Source organism: Pan troglodytes, chromosome 19, assembly GCF_028858775.2.
Source record: "Pan troglodytes isolate AG18354 chromosome 19, NHGRI_mPanTro3-v2.0_pri, whole genome shotgun sequence".
Lineage (NCBI taxonomy): Eukaryota > Metazoa > Chordata > Mammalia > Primates > Hominidae > Pan > Pan troglodytes.
This window is the reverse complement of record NC_072417.2, coordinates 73,695,939-73,717,697: the sequence shown is the minus strand read 5'-3', so window position 1 is coordinate 73,717,697 and position 21,759 is coordinate 73,695,939. Positions and strand designations below refer to the sequence as shown.

General features: G+C 44.3%; 1 protein-coding gene across 4 annotated transcripts in view; it reads right to left on the bottom strand.

Annotated features, from left to right (window-relative positions):
* The window catches only part of PPM1D (protein phosphatase, Mg2+/Mn2+ dependent 1D), a 150,412-nt gene that overhangs the window by 102,821 nt on the left and 25,832 nt on the right, over window positions 1–21,759 (bottom strand). For all 4 annotated transcript variants that reach the window (XM_063798029.1, XM_063798030.1, XM_063798031.1 and 1 more), the window contains exon 2: window positions 12,147–12,239. The gene's annotated coding sequence lies outside the window, so the exon portion shown is untranslated. The remainder of the gene's footprint in view (window positions 1–12,146; window positions 12,240–21,759) is intronic.

Sequence of the window (21,759 nt, the reverse complement as noted above, 5' to 3'; positions counted from 1 at the left end):
CTCACGCCTGTAATCCCAGCACTTTGGGAGGCCAAGGCGGGAGGGTCATCTGTGGTCAGGAGTTCGAGACCACCCTGGCCAACATGGAGAAACCCTGTCTCTACTAAAAATACAAAAATTAGCCAGGCATGGTAGCGGGCGCCTGTAATCCCGGATACTCGGGAGGCTGAGACAAGAGAATTGCTTGAACCCAGGAGGTGGAGGTTGCAGTGAGCTGAGATCGTGCCACTGCACTCCAGCCTGGGCGACAGAGTAAGACTCCCTCTCAATAAAAAAAAATAAAATCAGCTTCATTAAGATGTAATTTGTATATGATAAAATGTACCCGTTTTAGCCAGGTGTTGTGGCTCATATTTGTAATTCCAGAGACTCAACAGCTGAGTGGGAAGGATTGCTTGAGGCCAGGCATTCAAGATGAGCCTAGGCAACATAGCCAGACCTTGCCTCTAAAAAAATAAATAAATAAAACAATTACCCAGGCATGGTGGCACATGGAATGCAGTGGCTCAATCTCAGCTCACTACAACCTCCGCCTCCTGGGTTCAAGCGATTCATGTGTCTCAGCTTCCCGAGTAGCTGGGATTGCAGACATGCACGACCATGCCTGGGTAATTTTTGTATTTTCAGTAGAGACAGGGTTTCGCCATGATGGCCAGGCTGGTCTCAAACTCCTGGCCTCATGTGATCTGCCCGCTTTGGCCTCCTAAAGTGCTGGGATTACAGGCGTGAGTCACCCTGCCCAGTCTTAATTTTTTTTTTTTTTTTTTTAGGCTGGAACATTTTTATGGGACCTTCTAGAAGTCAGGAAAAGTACAGAATTGAGTTGGAACATCCTGGGAGGAGCTGGAGGAACCACAGTGGCTCTAGTGGAAGATGGCTAGAACTACACTTGTCAAAAGGAGAGCCCTGACACTGAGCTGGCACATGAGTGAGACCCTTCCAGCTAGAACCCTGCAAAAGGAGAATTGGGAAAAGGGGAAATCTGGAGACTCTAATGCTTCTTTGGGAGTAAAGGAGGGGCGATTCATTTTATGAACAATCATTTTCTCTTAAACCATAAGGGAAAGGGAACATACTGTTATATTTCAAATGTCATGACTTTAAAAAATAACTGGCACAGGATCATTGGGGTGATAACATCTAATAACCTCAATTTGAAAATGTAACTGAGTAGTGATAAGCTGTGATTTCTCTTGTAGCGTATAATGCAACTATTGGATAAAAAGTAAATGTTCTGCCTTGACCCATTTCAAAGGCTTCAGAGGTCAGTATCAAAGAGCTGTTCATAAAAGCCTTGAGGAGCTAGACCGCTTGTCTTCTTTGCCCCAGTCCAGTGTCTGGGAGGCCGGCCCGGGATGTGTGGGCAGGAATTGTCTGATATTACCTTGATCTCCTCCCTTGGAACATCCAAAGGGTACACTGTGTTCCAGGAAAAAACTGACACAAAATGTCAGCATGGGACAAATTCCGAAAAACTTGCTTACTGGCCTTCCAGTATCTAGAAAATACTAGAAAACATTGAAAGCGTAAAACAGAACACATAAAAATTTAAACTACTTTTTCTTAGGCCAAAAATTACCATTAATGAAGACAAATTCCAAGTGATACCCAGAAAACATATTTTGTTCCACTTTATAAAGGATTGGTATTCTCTCTCCTCTTTTTGTTTTTTTTTTTTTGGAGACAGGGTCTCACTGTGGCCCAGGCTGGAGGGCTCACTGCAGCCTCGACCTTCCAGGCTCCAGTGATCCTTCCACCTCATCCTCCTGAGTAGCTGGGACTACAGTCATGAGCTACCACACTTGGCTAATTTTTAATTTTTTTTGTGGAGACAGGTCTCACTGTGTTGCCCAGGCTGGTCTCGAACTCCTGAGCTCAAGCAATCTGCCCACCTCGGCCTCCCAAAGTGGTGGGATTACAGACATGAGACACCACGCCTAGCCAGGATTATTATCCTTAATATATATTAGAAGCAAACAACTCCCTAGAGGGGAAAAAAGGAGCACAACAGAAATAAGAAACCCATAACAAATAACAAACAGCTAATAACATTAAAAATTTTCAATTCACCAATAATTTAAAAATATGAATGAGAAGCCAGGCACAGTGGCGAGTGCCTATATTTCTGGCTAGTCAGGAGGCTGAGGCAGGAGGATCACTTGAGTCCAGGAATTAGAGGTTACAATGAGCTATGACTGCACCACTGCACTCCAGCGTGGGCGACAGAGCAAGAACTTCCGAAAGAAAAAAAGAAAAAAGAGAAAGAGGGAGAGAGAGAGAAATCAAGGAGGGAGGGAGGAAGGGAGGAAAAGAAAGAAAGAAAGACAAAAAGAAAGAAAGAAAGAAGGAACGAACGAACCCACAATGAATGCAGTAGTGAGAAAATGCTTTCACCTACTAAAGGCAGCAATGTAAAAGACCAATACTACCCAGTGAATTTTCAGATTATGGAAATTAGGCGACCATGTCCTGTGTGAAAATGCAAATTGTTACAGTTTTTTTTTTGCAGGGTTTTATGACAATATCTATCAAAATTTACAGCATGTATTTCTTGTAAAGCATCAGTTTCTCTATTTAGAAATATATCTTACAGATATATTCATCAAGATGGAAGAAGTTATACAAGGTTGCTCATGACAGCATTATTATAGGAATAACAACCTAAAAATCTAATGTAAATGTGCAATCAATAGAGAGATGGTTAACTAAATTAGTAAACATCCATCCTATGGAAGACTCTGGAGCCATTAAAAATAATGAGATCAATATCTTTTTACTGCATCAGTGTTCAGCTCAATAAATTATCACACAGCAATCACACCCATTAATAGCCCAAATGCCTTCTCATGCATCCTCCTAGTCACAGCGGTCTCCCCAAAGGTAACTACTTGCTGATTTCTACCATTATGGATTAGTTTTGCCTGTTTTGAACTTTATAGAAATGTAATCATATAGCATGTTTTCTTTTGCTGGCTTCTCTGGTCATTATTGTTTATGAGATATATTCAAGTTGAATATACCACAATTTATTTATTCTACAACTGGGTTGTTTCCAGTTTGGGGCTACTATGAAATCATGCTTATATGAACATTACTTATATATATATTTTTAGTTCACAGATGTCTACATTTCTGCTGAATGTATGACTAGGAGTGAGACTATTGTGTCTATGTATATATTTAGTTTTAGTAGATGGTGCCAAACAGTTTTCCAAAATGGTGTGCCAATTTATATTCCCACCAGCAATGTATGAGATTATCAGCTGCTTATATGAAAAATCTGGAAGTATATTAAACTTAACTAGGTACTTCTGTGCAGTGGAGTTAGCGAAGAATGTGTGATTGTATAGTTTATACACTTGAGTACTTTTTCTTTGTTAACAACTGCATGTATTTCTTTCAAAAAATAATAGGACGGGCATGGTGGCTCATGCCTGTAATTCCAGCACTTTGGGAGGCTGAGGCAGGCAGATCACTCGAGATCGGGAGTTTGAGACCAGCCTGGCCAACATGTGAAACCCCGTCTCTACTAAAAATACAAAAATTAGCCAGATGCGGTGGCACGCCCCTGTAGTCCCAGCTACTTGGGATGCTGAGGCAGGAGAATTGCTTGAACCCGGGAGACAGAGGTTGCAGTGAGCCCAGATCGCGCCACTGCACTTCAGCCTGAGCGACTGAGTGAGACTGTCTCCAAAATAAATAAATAAATAATAAATATTTAAAAATAACATCTTAAAATATTTTTCTTCTTTTCTATATCTCACTTATTTTATCATTTAAAGAAGTAAAGTCTTAAATATAATGACAAAAATACGGTCCAAAGAAATAGAAAAGTTAATTAGGCTACTAAGAGTTACTAATAAGAGTTAGTGAGCAGGCACTAAATTTCATTGTAAAAGCTAGGTGCAGTGGCATGTGCCCATAGTCCCAGCTATTCTGGTCACTGATGTGAGAAGATCACTAGAGCCCAGGAGTCTAAGGCTGTAGTACACCATGATAGCACCTGTGAATAGCCACTGCACTCAAACCTAGGTAATATAGCAAGATCCTGTCTCTCTTGGTTTTTTTTGAGGCAGGTTCTCTGTCATGCAGGCTGGAGTGCAGTGGCATGATCATAGCTCACTGCAGCCTTGACTTCCCGGGCTCAGGTGATCCTCGCACCTTGGCCTACTGAGTAGCTGGAACTACAGGCATGCACCACCACGTCCAGCTAATTTTTGTATTTTTTGGTAGAGATGGGGTTTCACCATGTTGCCCAGGCTGGTCTTGAACTCCTGGACTTGAGCAATCTGCTCGCCTCGTTTTCCCAAAGTGCTGAGATTACAGGCATGAGCCACCACACCCGGCCATGTCTCTTATAATAATAAAAAATAAAAATTTAACATTGAGCTGCCTGACAGCCCAGGCAGGATATAGTATGAGTAATCAGGGTAAACAGGTATTCCCAATATTGATAAGATACTCCAAGAGCCTGGCAAGTGTGATTCATCATGTCTTACCTGATTAGGCAATGGCCAGTTTTTTGTCATGGATGGAGACCAAATTTCAAGAAATAGGCTGGGCATGGTGGCTTATGCCTGTAATCCCAGCACTTTGAGATGCTGAGGTGGGAGGATCACTAGAGCTCAGGAGTTCAAGGCCAGCCAGGAGAACACATCGAGATACCATCTCTATTTAAAAAAAAAAAACAACCCAAATTTCAAGAAATAGGGGAGTGAGATCAGAAGTAGGGTGGGAATAAGGAAAGAGGCTGAAGAGTAGGTTTGGATTAGATTGTGAAGGGCTGTAAGAGCCATATTATGAAATACACACTTTATGATTTGGGCAACGATGAATCATCAGAAGTTTTCAACCAGGGAAGTAAAATGGTATATTTATACCTTAGAAACATACCCTGGCATCAATAACTATGTAACGGTGAGCCAATATCCCATCTTTGTAGCTACATACTTCAAGGAATATGTTTTAAGATTTGTAACCATTGGCAACAGGGGTCTGGCCTGACTTCCTTATCTACCAAGTGGACCAGCAGATCAACAATGAAGTACAGGCCGGGTGCGGTGGCTCACACTTGTAATCCCAGCACTTTGGGAAGCTGAGGTGGGTGGATCACTCGAGGTCGGGAGTTTGAGACCAGCCTGGCCAACGTGGTGAAACCCCATCTCTACTAAAAATATAAAAATTAGCAGGGCATGGTGGCACATGTCTGTAATCCCAGCTACTTGGGAGGCTGAGGCAAGAGAATTGCTTGAACCCAGGAGGCGAAAGTTTCAGTGAGCCAAGATTGCACCACTGCACTCCAGCCTGGGCAACAGAGCCAGACTCCCTCTCAAACAAACAAACAAAAAAGCAGTGAGGTAGACATGAGCCCTTTCAGTCCCCAATCAATTCTTTTTCAAACCATGTATGAGCAACAGGGTATATTTCTAAAGTGAGATTTAGCTACTGTTTTTGGAAACCAGACTCATCAGGCCAAATAAAAATTGGGGATAGCTGGGCGCGGTTGCTCACGCCTGTAATCCCAAAACTTTGGGAGGCCGACGTGGGCGGATCATGAGGTCAGGAGTTTGAGACCAGCCTGGCCAACATGGTGAAACCCCGTCTTTACCAAAAATACAAAAACTAACCAGGCATGGTGACACACGCCGATAATCCCAGCTACTCAGGAGGCTGAGGCAGAAGAATCGCTTGAACCTGGAAGACGGAGGTTTCAGTGAGCCGAGATCGTGCCATTGCACTCCAGCCTGGGTGACAGAGCGAGATTCCATTTCAAAAAAAAAAAGAAAGAAACAAAGAAAAATTACTGGCTGGGAGCAGTAGCTCATGCCTGTAATCCCAGCACTTTGGGAGGCCGAGGCAGGCAAATCACGAGGTCAGGAGTTCGAGACCAGCCTTACCAGCATGGTGAAACCCTGTCTCTACTAAAAATATAAAAATTAGCCAGGTGTGGTGGCATGCACCTGTAATCCCTGCTACTCAGTAGGCTGAGGCAGGAGAATTGGTTGAACCTGGGAAGTGGAGGTTGCAGTGAGCTGAGATCGTGCCGCTACACTCCAGCCTGGGCAACAAAGTGAGACTCCATCTCAAAAAAAAAAAAAAAAAAAAAAAAAAAAAAAAAGCTGGGCGCAGTGGCTCACGCCTGTAATCCCAGCACTTTGGGAGGCCGAGGTGGGTGGATCACCTGAGATTGGGAGTTCGAGACCAGCCTGGCCAACATGGAGAAACCCTGTCTCTACTAAAAAATACAAAATTAGCCAGGCATGGTGACGCATGCCAGTAATCCCAGCTACTCGGGAGGCTGAGGCAGAAGAATTGCTTGAACCCGGGAGGTGGAGGTTGCGGTGAGCCGAGATCGCGAGATTGCACTCCAGCCTGGGCAAAAAGAGCGAAACTCCATCTCAAAAAAAAAAAAGGAAAATAATCGAATATGGGACTTTAACTTATAAGAAGAAGGGAACTGCATTTTGTTTTTACTGATTTATCTGCAAGACTGCATGATTGTGCGGGTCATAAGATCTGGATTCACACTGGAAGTAAGATGCCCTGCTTTAACCTCAGACCTAAGGTAAGCTACAATTCAAGAGTACTAGAATCTTGTGCATAGTAACAGAATTGTATGTCAGTTCCCGTTTGACCATTTTTTAAATACGTGTTCTTCATTAATCAGAATTGGAGTGAAAGTGAGGAAAGGAGCATCCAAAGTCTCCAACAACACTATTCATGAAGGTGTACATCGGTATGACTTTTTTTTCTTGCAGGGAAATTTCGTGATATTTATCAAATCTTTAAATGTACATACTCTCTCAGTAATCTCTTTTTTTTTTTTTGAGACAGAGTCTCGTTCTGTCACCAAGGCTGGAGTGTTGTGGCGCGATCTCTGCTCACTGCAACCTCTGCCTCCTGGGTTCAAGCGATTCTCCTGCCTCAGCCCCCTGAGTAGCTGGGATTACAGGTGTGCACCATCACGCCTGGCTAATTTTTGTATTTTTAGTGGAGATGGGTTTTCGCCATGTTGGCCAGTCTGGTCTCGAACTCCTGACCTCAAATGATCCACCTGCCTCAGCCTCCCAAAGTGCTGGGATTACAAGCATGAGCCACTGCACCTGGCCCTCTCAGTAATTTCATCTCTAGGAGTTTATCTTAACAATAACACATAGGTGCACAAAGATGTAAAGAAGGTGGCAATATTATTAATAATATTAAAAATTAAATAATTTTTGTCCATTAGGAGGAGATGGATTAAATTGTGGTACATCCATTTTATACTGTTAAGATTCTTCTGACTATAATCTGAGCGTGGTGGAGCATGCCTATAGTCCCAGCTACTTGGGAGGCTGAGGCAGGAGGATCACTTTAGCCCAAGGAGTTTGAGGCCAGCCTGGGCAACATAACAAGACCTCATCTCTAAAATAAAATAAAAAATTATTATTATTATTTTAAGCAAAAGAAACAGACTGGGTAGTTTTGGGGAAAATGAGAACATGTATTTCATGAAAAGGAAGAAAAAGCTGAAGAACTATTGTGCAGAAATGGATGGAATCAAGGCAGTTTCAGAGAAGATTGAAGGAGTTGTCCTATTTGTATAATTATTATTAAGACATAGTTTTACCCTGTCACCTATGCTGGACTGGAGTGGCATGATCTTGGCTCACTACAACCTCCGCCTCCTGGGTTCAAGCGATTCTTGTGCCTCAGCTACCCAAGTAGCTGGGACTACAGGCGCCTGCCACCACACCCAGCTAATTTTTGTATTTTTAGTAGAGGTGGGGTTTCACCGTGTTGGTCAGGCTGATCTCAAACTCCTGATCTCAGGAGATCCACCCTCCTCAGCCTCTCAAAGTGCTGGGATTACAAGCGTGAGCCACCGCACCAGGCCTATTCACATAATTCTGTATTCTGCGTGTGTATGTGTGTTTAACAAGAAGGACACATTATAATATTTAAAACTTTAGTAATGATTTTTTTTTTACAATGGCTAGCATGAATAACGTAATCTCAGGGCAGCAATTTAGATTCATCAGGCTCAGTTTTACTATTTGTATAGATCTTCAAGTGACTCTTTCCAAATTCTCCTAGATGTGGTCTATTAGTTATCTGTTATTGCATAGCAAATTACCGCAAAATTTGATGGCTTAAAACAACAAACGTTTCTTATTTCATAGTATCTGTGGGTCATAAATTGGGAAGGGGCTTAGCAGGGTGGTTCTGACTTAGGGTTTGTTTGTCATGAGGTACAATTTAGATATTGACTGGGGCTTCAATCTCTTAAGACTTGACTGGGGCTAGAGAATCCACCTTCAGGATGGCTCACTCACATGACTGTTAGCAGGAGGCCTCAGTTTCTTGTTGGCTCTTGGCTGAGGGCCTCAGTTCCTCACTACAAGTACCTCTCCATAGGGCTGCTTGAATGTCTTCACACCATAGCAGCTAGTGACTGATCCAAGAGACAGCAAGGCAAAAGCCACAAAGTCTTTCTATACACTAGCCTTTGAAGGGACATACCATTACTATTGCAATTTTCTACTAGTCACACAGAGCAAATCTGGTACAATATGAGAGGGGACTACAAAAGGGTAAACACCAGGAGGCAGGGATCACTGGAGGTCATCTTGGAGGCTGCTGTATGGCAGATGTGCCTAACAGAAATAATTTAAGCATACCCTGAGAATGACCCTATGGCCTAAGAAGAATGTGTGTTCGGACGGCCCAGGGCAGTGGCTCATGCCTGTAATCCCAGCACTTTGGGATGCCAAGATGGGTGGATCACCTGAGGTCAGGAGTTCGAGACCAGCCTGCCCAACATGGTGAAACCCCATCTCTACTAAAAATATAAAAATTAGACCAGGCGCGGTGGCTCATGCCTGTAATCCCAGCACTTTGGGAGGTCAAGGTGGGCAGATCACGAGGTCAAGAGATCGAGACCATCCTGGCCAACATGGTGAAACCCTGTCTCTACTAAAAATACAAAAATTAGCCGAGCATGGTGGCGCACACCTGTAGTCCCAGCTACTTGGGAAGCTGAGGCAGGAGAATCGCTTGAACCTGGGAGGCGGAGGTTGCAGTGAGCCAAGACCACACCACTGCACTCTAGCCTGGCAACAGAACGAGACAGCATCTCAAAAAAATAAATAAATAAAAATAAATAAATAAATAAAAATTAGCCAGGCATTTTGGTGCGTGTCTGTAATCCCAGCTATTCAGGAGGCTGAGGCAGCAGAATCGCTTGAACCGAGGAGGTGGAGATTGTAGTGAACTGCACTCCAGTCTCCATCTCAAAAAAAAGAAGAATGCGTGTTCGGAACTCTGAGCTAAAGAATCTCTGGGAGTTCAATTGCTGGTCGGTTCACTCCTGGAACCTTCACTAACCAGATCCAGGAAACCTTCTGGGAGCCACAGCTTCTGGTGGTTATTGATTCCAACAATCCAACAATGACCACCGGCCTGTCACAGAGGCAACTTATGTTAATCTTATCTACCATCGCTCTGTGCAACACAGATTCTCCTTTGTGCTATGGGGACATTGCCATCCCATGCAACAACAAAGGAGCTTACTTATGGGTTTGATATGGTGGATGCTGGTTTGGGAACTTCTGTGCATGCATGGCACCATCTCCTGTGAACACTCATGGGAGCTCAGGCCTGATCTCTACTTTTACAGAGATCCTAAAGAGGTTGAAAAGGAAGGCCAGGTGTGGTGATTCACGCCTGTAATCCCATCACTTTGGGAGACCAAGGTGGGTGAATCACTGAGGTCAGGAGTTCAAGACCAGCCTGGCCAACATGGTGAAACCCGGTCTTTACTAAAAATACAAAAATTAGCTGGCATGGTGGCACGTGCCTGTAGTCCCAGCTACTTGGGACGCTGAGGCAGGTAAATCACTTGAACCCAGAAGGTGGAGGTTGCAGTGAGCTGAGACAGCACCACTGCACTGCAGCTTGGGCAACAGAGTGAGACTCTGTCTCAAAAAAAAATATATATATAATAAGATAAAAAAAGATGAAAAGGAAGAGCCGGCTGTTGCTGAAAAAAAGCTGTGACCAAGGAGGAATTTCAGGGTAAATGGACTGCTCCAGCTCCTGAGTTCACTGCTCCTCTGCCTGAGGGTGCAGACTGATCTGAATGTGGCAGGTGCCCTCTGTGCCTATTCAGCAATTCCTTACTGAAGATTGGAGAGCTCAGCCTGCCATGGAAGTCTGGTCTGCAGCTCCCACTGCTCAGGCCACTTGAATGGGTAGGAACAACCACCAAGTTGTCTTACAGGCTCATAAGCCACATGGAAATAAGGTTGACTGAAAATAAACATGTTTCTTAAAAAAAAAAAAAAAAAGGAACCTGGGAGTTGCCAATCAGGAGATTCATTCCTTACCTATGAGGAACATAGGAATCCCCATCTCATCCCATGGAATGCAGGCCATACAGGGGATCAAGGCCCTTTGTTTTGGGTTAAATCAAGGTTGCCAGGTGGAGGTTGCTGGGGTGAGAATGCTAAGTGAAAACACTATATAACCAGTATACTTTTTTTTTTTGAGATGGAGTCTTGCTCTGTTGCCCAGGCTGGAGTGCAGTGGCACGATCTCAGCTCACTGAAACCTCCGCCTCCCAGGTTCAAGCAATTCTCCTGCCTCAGCCTCCCAAGTAGCTGGGATTACAGGCACGCACCACCGTGCCCAGCTAATTTTTTGAATTTTTAATAGAGACAGGGTTTCACCATGATGGCCAAGCTGGCTTCGAACTCCTGACCTCAAGTGATCCACCTGCCTTGGCCTCCCAAAGTGCTAGGAGTACAGATGTGAGCCACCGCGCCCAGCCAGTATGTTTTTTGTAAGCAAATGCAGTTCTCCTGTCCAGCCTGCCACCACTGGATTGCCCTGTATGTAAGTCTCCTCAATAAACCCTATGTCTCAGCCTGGGAAACATTGTGAGGACCCATCTCTATAATTTTTTTTTTTTTTAATTAGCCAGAACTAATGCCTGTAGTCCCAGCTACTCAGGAGTCTGAGGCAGGAGGATTGCTTGTGTCCAGGTGGTTGAGACTGCAGTGAGTCATGATTACACCACTGTATTCCAGCCTGGGTGACAGAGCGAGACCCTGTCTCAAAAAGTAAACAAATTAATTAAACAAACCCTATGTCTCATTCACTGGCTCTGCATCTCGTCTTCAGCCTCTCAAACATGGTGCCATTCCTGTTGAAGTCAATAGGGGTCCAGCATGACAGCTGCCTACCAACATAACATTTTGGTTGCCTCTAGGGAAGGGAGATAGATGGTTTGTGCCTGGCAGGAAAGGAAGATTTTCACTGTGTATGTTTTTGTACTTTTTGAATTTTGAACCCTGTTAAATGTACTTAGCAAAGAAAAACCAGTTCCCCATAATTTAGACTGCTGATTGTGACATTTAACATGTTATCAGAATCACCTGAAAGGCTTGTTAAACCACAGGTTGCTGAGCCCAACTATCAGAGTTTCTGATTCAATAGGTCTGGGGTGGAGCCTGAGAATTTGTATTTCTAACAAGTTTTAGGGTGATGCTTATCCTGCTGCTCCAGGGACCACATTTTGGGAACCACTGACTTAGATCTGCTTGTCCAATATGGTAGCCACATGTGACTATTAAGAACTTCAAATGTGTCTAGTTCAAATTAAGATGTGCTGTAAGTGTAAAACATACACTGGATTTCAAAGACTTAGTACAGAAAAAGAATGCAAAATATCTCTTTAATAATTTTATATTGATTTATGTTTGAAAATGTTTTAGATATATTGGGTTAACAAAAATATGTTATTAAAAATAATTTCACCTTGGAAGAGGAGGAAGTGAAAAAAAGAAAAAAATTCACCTGTTTCTTTTTACTTGCTAATTGCTAGAAAATTTCAACTTCTATGGCTCATATTATATTTCTGTTGGACAGTGCAGACTTAGACAATTCTTTCTTCTCTCCTGTTTCTGTGCTGTTTAACAACAGGATTTCACTACAAGACTAACTAATAAATCTGATAAGCTAATAGTCTAAATTATTGATAGGTGATGATAACTTAATAGGTTTAACCTGTTTTCATTTTAACAACAATAGCTAATGTCCATGTATAAAAGAGTATCTACTAGGGAGAATTTTCTGACATCTTGGAAGTCAGGTGGAAACAATACCTTTGGTTAGGCAGTTCTTTTCCCCGCTTCTCAGTCCCTACTAAACTCCAAACACGTATGTTGCTGCCTCTTCAGCTCATGGTAGGACAGGGCCTGAAAGCAAAAGAACAACTCATTTCTCACGCTTTTTTCTCATAAAGTAGACATGTTGAGAGAGAAAAGCTAAATTAATTTGGAGCTACAGAACAGCTGTTTTAAAGCTATTAAGTTACTATTTCATGAATGTCACATGTTCTGTTTAAGTGGGTCAAAGGAATTCAGTGAATCCATATACCAGGAAACACTTTCACAACATTTAATCATTTGCTAGTTACTTTATCAAAGAGAAAAATTCGCTTTTAATATCCATTTAAGGGCAATAATTAACCAGCTTAGTCACTATGAGTTAATTTTTTTATCTAATACCCTAAATAGAATGATATAAAATATTTTATAATTAGTTTTTTCAGGTTATACAATCATATAATCTAGAGTCAAATAGTTCCATAAGTTGAATAATGTAAAATGCTATTTTTAAAATTTATAAAATATTTTAATTTGTGCACATTAAAATTCATTGCCATTATATTTACGATAAAATGAATGTTAACGACTTGCTTCCAATAGGGATGAAAATAGAACTATGAGAAAAGTGTTATAAAGGTATTTGCATTTTCTTGTGTGTTTAGTGTACATATCACTTTGCATTTCAGAGGTCTTGAAACTGAACAGAACATCAATATTTCACAGCCCTTTTGGATTTCTTGATTTCCATACAATCCTGCTGGATGAATATTAAGAGCGGCTTTTCGTGGGAGGCAGGGACCTTGCGTATTCCCTCAGCTTGGAGAGAATCAGTGACAGCAGTTTTCAACAGTTCACATTGTTTTGGCTTTCTAATTGAAGGTATACTCCATGCTCCACTTGTCCTGCTGGAGCTTACTTCACCATCACCTGGAGCATCCTCTCAGCCCCTGATGTGTATAGAACTTCAGCTTCTCAGGTCCCCCATTGATAATCTGCCATGTTGTGCAGGCATATCCTCTCCTAGCTTAATCATGGTGGAAGGCAAAGGAGAAGCAAAGCAACTTCTTCACAAAGTGGCAGGAAGGAGAAGTTAAAAATGCTGTTGTTTTTTTTAGATGGAATTTTGCTCTTGTCACCCAGGCTGGAGTGCAATGGCATGATCTCGGCTCACTGCAACCTCCACCTCCAGGGTTCAAGCGATTCTCCTGCCTCAGCCTCCTGAGTATCTGGGATTACAGGCACCTGCCACCACAGCTAATTTATGTATTTTTTTTTTTTTTTTTTTTACTAGAGATGGGGTTTCACCATGTTGGCCAGGCTAGTCTCGAACTCTTGACTTCAGGTGATCCACTGGCCTCGGCCTCCTAAAGCGTTGGGATTATAGGCATGAGCCACCACACCCAGCCGAAAAATGCTATTTTTATCCATGCTAATATTGTAGTATGATTACTTTCCCTTTTACATTTTTGTCTTTCCTGGGGTTATTGTTTGTTCATTTATCTGGCTTTTAAATTATTTATTATTAATTTAACCCCAAACTTACTCCAGTTATATAAATCTGCTCTTGATACATTCAAAACAGTGGTGTAAGGTATATGGATATGCTTTGGTCGATAGGCCCAGGTGGATATCCAGGCCTGCATAACTCAGTGAGTTTGGCGCACAAGCGCACATCTCCACTTGTTATATAACCTTTTGGTGTAAGTTCATACTTGGCTCTGAGCCACTATTGTCTGTAAAAGGTATAATTGCCCTGCTAACGCTATACAGGGGCTCTGGGCTCAGCTCAATATGGCTTGACATGGAGCGTGTGTTGACGCCCAAAGAGAGAGAGAGCCAAAGCTGTCTGTCTTGCAGACCGATAGGAGGGAGCCGTGACGCAGTTCAGCTTGCTCGTGTCTAGAGAGAAAAAGAGTTAAGCTGCTGACCCTAAAGGCAAGGGAGAGCTGGCCACACAGATGTGTGTGGGAGTCGCCGGACTAAGCAGCCAAGACAGGGTGGACAGTCTAAAAGAGCTAGTTTGAGTAAGCTGTGTAAGACAGCTGCTGCTAAATAGAACCAAATTCACCTGCCTATGGCCGGCCACCCAGTGTTCTTTCTGCTCATCCACCTACTGCCCTTAGACTTCAGCATGGGCTGGACCCAGACCCCAGGATCTAACAACTGGCGACGAGGATGGAAGGAGGTGAGTGGGTCTTCAGCCCCTGAGGGCTCCCGGGACGGCTACGTGGCCGCAGCATGAGCTGTGGTACCCTGTCGCAGTGGTGCTGCTTGGATGAGCCCCAGTGGAAACATGGGAGGCAGTGGACAGATCCCCTATGAGTGTGGAGAAGGCGCTGAAGCACCTGGAAATGCACAGCATTGAAAGGAACATACCTTTGCCAGCAGAGTCAGACGGGCATTTGCGACTGTGCTGAGGGAAATGAATGCCCAATCCCTGCAGGATGCAGCGCAGGGAGGAGGAACCTCCGTTGCAGGCTTGCCCGGTAGTCCGTCAGAAAATAGAGCATGAACAGCTGTTGGGCCCTAAGAGGAGGCCCAGAGACCCCCCATCGTGGTGGAACACATTTCCTACGGTGCCTGTGTCCCCGCTGAGTTGAGGGAGTTAAGCAACTAATGTCGGCCGTTGTGTACAGACTTAGTGCAAGTCATTCGGGAGAAGGACATTGCTGCGCAACCTAGTCCTACTCGAGCATTCCAGTTCAAAGAGTACCTGCTGCAGTTGGCGGAAGTGTAAAGCCTTTTCTGCTTGATAAGAGAACTGGCTAAGGTGCCGGCTTGCGGGGCACTGGAAAACCAGAGCCACATGTGGATTTGGCAATCCACTGGTCTCTGAACCTGGATAAGTTTCCGGGCAGAGCCGCATGAACAGCTATGAAAGTTGGTCAGTGAAAGCAAAACCTGTGTCTTTGCATCTTGGCATCCGCTGCTTGGCTCTCCACTTATGCACTGTGTATGTGTCTCACATACCTGAAGACATTCTGGGGGTGGATGTTTTGCACGGCTTGGCAGCTGTATTGTCTGTCACGGACTTGCCGGACCGCTTGACAACGGAACTGGGACTTCTTGTCCAGAGAGCCAGGAACAGTTTGCCTTCATGGGAGGGCAACAATGGACTTTTTCTTTTTTCTTTTCTTTTTTTTTTTTTTTTTTGAGATGGAGTCTTGCTCTGTCGCCCAGGCTGGAGTGCAGTGGCACGATCTCAGCTCCCTGCGACCTCTGCCACCTGGGTTCAAGCAATTCTCCTGCCTCAGCCTCCTGAGTAGCTAGGACTATAGGCATCTGCCACCAAGCCTGGCTAATTTTTGTTGTTGTTGTTGTTGTCGTTGTTTTTCGTTGAGACAGAGTCTTGCTGTGTCACCAGGCTGGAGTGCAGTGGCGCAATCTCGGCTCACTGCAACCTCCACCTCCTGGGTTCAAGCGATTCTCCTGCCTCAGCCTCCCAAGTAGCTGGGACTACAGGCATGCACCACCACACCCGGCTAATTTTTGTATTTTCAGTAGAGACAGGGTTTCACCATGTTGGCCAGGATGGTCTCATTCTCCTGACCTTGTGATCCGCCCGCCTCTGCCTCCTAAAGTGCTGGGATTACAGGCATGAGCCACCACGCCCAGCCAATTTTTGTATTTTCAGTAGAGATGGGGTTTCACCATATTGGCCAGGCTGGTCTCGAACTCCTGACCTTGTGATCTGCCCGCCTCGATCTCCCAAAGTGCTTGGATTACAGGCGTGAGCCACCATGCTAGGCCTGACAATGGACTTTCATAGTGTTGCTGCTGGGCTATTGTATAGCCCCACCATATGCTGTGGCTTTGTTAATAATGGTCTGTTAACCTCTGATTCTCTTGCAGTTTAAAAAGTGCAGCACTCCTCTTGCCTGGGATTGGAATGATGAGGCTGAGACAGCCTTTCTGGGTAGTAAACCAAGGGTGCCCATTTACACTAGATGTACACGTACAGATAGTTTTGGCCAGGGTCTATAGCAGTGCATGAGTGCGTGGAAGCACCAGTAAGCTTTTAGTCCCAGCTGTGGAAGAGAGCTGACCTCCAGTGTTCATTAATAGAGAAGCAGTTAGTAATAGCGGGATGGGTGTGTTCATGGGTAACCACACCCCCCAGACTGGGAAAGCGGTTAGTAACTGCATATGCTGCCCTTCAGGCTCATAAGAGCATGGCAGGATAGGTTACAGTCGTCATGCTTACGACTAACCCAATAGTAGGTTGGGTGCATTCATGGATAATGACCCCTGGACAGGGACGGTGAAGACATCTGCTTTAGTGAAGTGGGGCACATACTAACTTAGAGCAGCAGAGTACGCTGAGTACAAGTTCCTTAGCAGCAGAGTTACAAGAGGTTTTGGGACCTGAAGTCCTAATGCAAGATGAGGCCATGAGGCCTGAGGCACCCCTAGACCTAAGCCTTCACCATTAGGAAGCACACCCCCCCATTCCTAATAGGGTATCGTGTACAAGTGGGTCCAGCTGGGGTGCTACTGCTGCCTGGACTGCTGGTGCAGTCCAGGCTAGTACTGACATCATATGGTTTGAAAGCAGGTATAGGCAAAGGGGTTAATAAGCTAAACTCAAGGCAGTGTGAATGGTAATCACCAAGGAGGTGACACCTAAGGTAATCTGCGCCAGTAGCTGGGCAGTTTATCATAGCTTATGTATGCAAGGGGCCTGCGTACCCAGAAGCTTACGTATGTATCGGGCTTGTGTGCCCAAGGCTTGTGTGTCAGGCTTATGTGTCAAGCCTGTGTATGTATTGGGCCTGCATGCCCAAAGTTTATATGTCAGGCCTGTATGCCAAACCTGTGGATCAAACCTGTGTGTCCAAGGCATATGTCTCCTTTGGCCTAGGGGGTGGAGTGTAAGGTACATATGGATGTGCTTTGGTCAAGGAACAGGCCGAGGTGGATATCCAAGGCCTGCATAACTCAGTGAGTTTGGTGCGCAGGCGCACACCTTCACTTGTTATATAACCTGTTTGTGTTAAGTTCATACTTGGCTCTGAGCCACTATTGTCTGCCCTGTTAATGCTGTACGGGGGACCTGGGGGCTTGGCTCGGCTCAACATGGCTTGACATGGGGGATGCACTGGCACCCAGAGAAAGAGAGACAGAGAGAGCCAAAGCTGTCCATTTTACAGATGGACAGGAGGGAGCCAGGACACAGCTTGGCTTGCTCATGCCCAGAGAGAAAAAGAGTTAAGCTGCTGACCCTGAAGGCAAGGGAAAGCCTGCTGCACAGGTGTGTGTGGGAGCCACCAGACTAAGCAGTTGAGACAGGGTGGACAATGTAAAAGAGCTAGTTTGAGTAAACCGTGTAAGAGAGCTGCTGCTAAATAAAACCATATTCACCTGCCTACAGCCCATCAAGTGTTCTTTCTGCTCATCCACCCACTCCCCTCAGACTTCAGCATGGCTGGACCCAGACACCGGGATCTAACAAGTGTTTTTCTAGCAATCATAATCTATTAATTGAATCTTTCTTTGGAAATCTCTTCCAGACCCTTCTGGCCTGCTCCAATCTGTATTGGTTCCTCTCTAGGCCTATACCACTGTCTCATTGGTATCTCCCTTTACAACCATCCTAGTGGTTTACTTTATACCACTCTTTTGGTTGTACCCTTCATTTCGTGTCATATTTTTCCTCCTGCTTGGTTTACTCCTTATTTTGGAGGAGCCATCCCTGGCAGCTTCCTAAATTTTAAAAATATTTTACTTTTTTTTTTTTTTTTTTAGAGATAGGCTGTTGCTATGTTCCCTGGGCTGACCTCAAACTCCTGGGCTCAAGGGATCCTCCTGTGTAAGGAACATGGCTGCAATGCAGCGAGGCAGGCATGGGCCAAGGTAAACATCCTGCATGACTCAGCGAGTTTGGAGTGCAGGTGCATAACTTTGCTTGTTATATAATCACAGCTACGTAGGCATAACATGGGAAGGCTCATCACTTGGCTTGGAGCCACTATTGTCTGTAAAAGGTATAACTGCCCTGCTGATGCTGTACAGGCATGCTCTTGCCCAGAGAGAGAAAGTGTTAAGCTTCTGACCCCGTAGAGACAGCTGGCTTTGCAGCTGTGTGTGGGAGTGGCAGGAGTCACAGAGCCAGAACAGGTAGCTGAGACAGAGACAGACAGTGTAAGAGAGCTGCTGAATGAAACCATCTTTCACCTGCCTATGGCCCCTTGAGTGTTCTTTCAGCTATATAAGATGGGGGTCTCACCATGTTGCCCAGGCTGGTCTCAAAATCCTGGGCTCAGGTGATCCTCCCACCTTGGCATCCCAAAGTTAGGTATTACAGGTGTGAGCCACCATGCCTGAACTCCATCTTGAAGGTAGAACTAACAAGATTTACTGATAGGTAGAAGGTGGTGGGGCATGAGAAAGAGAGGAATTGAAGATAATTCCAAGTGAGTCTGGTGACTTTTCCATATTCCAAAGATAAAAAGAAACTCATAACTTTTCATGTTTTCTCATATGCAGCAATAGATACAAAATGACAGTGGAGCAGTGTTTCCTGTTTTAGGGGAAAAGGATCACAATTTTACACTAGTATGCTTGACTCTCTTTGAAATGGCAATTTACCTAGGCAGCCAGAGAGATTGGCTAGCTGAGATCCAACTAATTTTAGGCAACTACAACAAACAAGAAGAGAGAGAATTGGGGACAAAAAGAGAAAGACTCAGCACAACAGTCAAATCACATCAGCGAAGTCCCTTAAGCCTCCACCACTTCCCTTGCTTTCTTGCTCCGGCAGGGTCTTAGCTTGTCAGCCAGTTCCATGGCCACTCATCATACTCAGGGTGAAACTGGCCAGCAGAATGCTGCAGCCTTGGGGTGGGAGGCCTAGCTCAAGCGAAATTGAATAGCCCAGTAACTGACAAGTTTTGAGGGAGTGCAAACCATCTATCAACAGATTTTTTTTTCCCTTAAGAAAGAAGAACTGTAGCAAAATGACAGATGAATTACAATAAAAAGCTCAAAAAAGGGCAGGGGTGATATATAAGAAACAGTGATGAGTAGGCGGGGCGCAGTGGCTCACGCCTGTAATCCCAGCACTTTGGGAGGCCAAGGCCGGCAGATCACGAGGTCAGAATATAGAGACCATCCTGGCCAACATGGTGAACCTCGTCTCTACTAAAAATACAAAAATTAGCTGGGTGTGGTGAAATGTGCCTGTAATTCCAGCTACTCAGGAGGCTGAGGCAGGAGAATTGCTTGAACCCGGGAGGAGGAGGTTGCAGTGAGCCAAGATCCCGCCACTGCACTCCAGCCTGGTGACAGAGCGAGATTCTGTCTCAAAAAAAAAAAAAAAAGAGGCCGGAGGCGGTGGCTCTCGCCTGTAATTCCAGCACTTTGGGAGGCTGAGGGGGGAAGATCATGAGGTCAGGAGTTTGAGACCAGCCTGGCCAACATGGCACAACACTGTCTATACTAAAAATACAAAAATTAGCCGGGCATGGTGGCGAGTGCCTGTAATCCCAGCTACTCAGGAGGCTGAGGCAGGAGAATTGCTTGAACCCGGGAGGTGGAGGTTGCAGTGAGCCAAGACCGCGCCATTGCACTCCAGCCTGGGTGACAAGAGCAAGACTCTGTCTCAAAAAAAAAAAAAAAAAAAAAAAGAAAAGAAAAAGAAACAGTGATGAGTAAAGAAACTGACAATGTTTACAGCTGTATAGATTAAATAGTTGTTGATAGTGGTTTTGATGTTTAGTGCAATTTGTCAGAAAAGATTCTTAGAAGAGACTTAATAAGAAAGATGAATAACAATGTTGAACTAAATCACAACAAAAGTGGAAGTGAGTTATAAGGCAGAGGAGAAAGAAAATCTTGCTAAAGATTTTCTGTAGCAAGCAAAATTATAGGGGAGCAAAATTATAGCTACTGTTCCTGATGGTCATTAAAAATATTGGGCAGGGCGTGGTGGCTCACGCCTATAATCCCAGCACTTTGGAAGGCGGAGGCAGGAGGATCACTTGAGCCCAGGAGTTTGAGACCAGCCTGGGCAACATGGCGAAACTCTGTCACTACAAAAAATACAAACATTAGCTGGGTGTGGTGACATGTGCCTGAAGTTCCAGCTACTAGGGAGGCTGAGGTAGAAGGATCACCTGTGCCCAGGGGGTGGAGATTGCAGTGAGCTGTGATCACCCCACTGTACTCCAGCCTGAGTGACAGAGCCTCATCCTGTCTCAAAAAAAGAAAAAAAAAAGAAAAAGAAAAAGAAAAAGAAAAAAAGTAAAAAAAAAAAAAAAAAAAGAAACCAGTGACCCATAATTGTTAACAATTTATAGGTAACCAATTGTAAAAGAGAAAAAGAATTAAAACAGAAAATGAAAACCCAAATGACCACAGGGGCCAGAAGGGTAATGTGGAAATGGATATTTTTACTTTTATTTCTTGAAATATGGCTCTCTTGGGTCTTCAATAAAAGTAATAGAGTCATGGAAACAGATATTCTACCATTAGAAAAAAATAGTGCAAGGAGAGACCATAAATATAAACTAAAATTCTCTCCACTTTGGAAAAATAACACAGAATGGGGGGCACTGTGGTGAACCAGCGGGTACATACCCCATCTAAAGGGGCCAGCCACCACTCAGTGATGTGAGATTAAGGGGTCTCACATTATAGATCCTCTGATTTTTAAAGTGTGGATACACAACTTAATCTCTATGTGAAAGATCCAGATTTCAAAACGTTGGATCAGCCAGGTGTGGTGGTGCACACCTGTAGTCCCAGCTACTCAGGAAGCCAAGGTGGGAAGGATCCTTTGAGCTTAGGAGTCAGAGGCTGCAGTGAGCTATGATCATGTAGTAAATTCTCCCAAAGTCAAAGTCATGTTGAGAAAAGAAAAAAATCCCAGCCATTTACAATTTACATAAGATATACCTAAAACAACATTACTAAAAGAGTTTGATAATACTGGGAAGTGTTTCTATTAAAGCAAATGCTAACATAAAGAAGGCTATTGTGGCTAATATGATAAGGAACTGTATTGGCTCATATAACTAGAAGGTTAAAGTTAAGGAGGGGTTTATGGTTATTTATTTCAGTAGCTCAATAATTTCATCAAGGACCCAATTTATTAGGTCCATCTGATTTGCTATCTACAATATTATATTCACCCTGAAGTTGGCTTTTATTTTTTTGGAGACAGGGTCTTGCTCTGTTGCCCAGGCTGGAGTGCAGTGGTGCAATCACGGCTTGCTGCAGCCTTGCCCTCCCAGGCTCAAGCGATCCTCTTACCTCAGCCTCCTGAGCAGCTGCTACCACAGGCATGTGGCACTATGCCCAGCTCATTTTTGTATTTTTTGTGGAGACAAGGTTTCCCCATGTTTCACAGGCTGGTTTCAAACTCCTGGGCTCAAGCCATCTGCCTGCCATGGCCTTCCCAAGTGCTGAGATTACAGGAATTAGCCACCACACCCAGCCACTTTCTTTCTTAAGACTCATCAAGTGCACTAGTGAGGGCTTTATTTATAATGAGATGGCTGCCAGCCACACTTTGAACATAGGTTTTCATGTTTATGGGTAGTAGAAGAGAGCTATTCACCCAGCTGTTTATAAGTCTGTCCCTGGGTCTAATTAGGACAATTTCGTA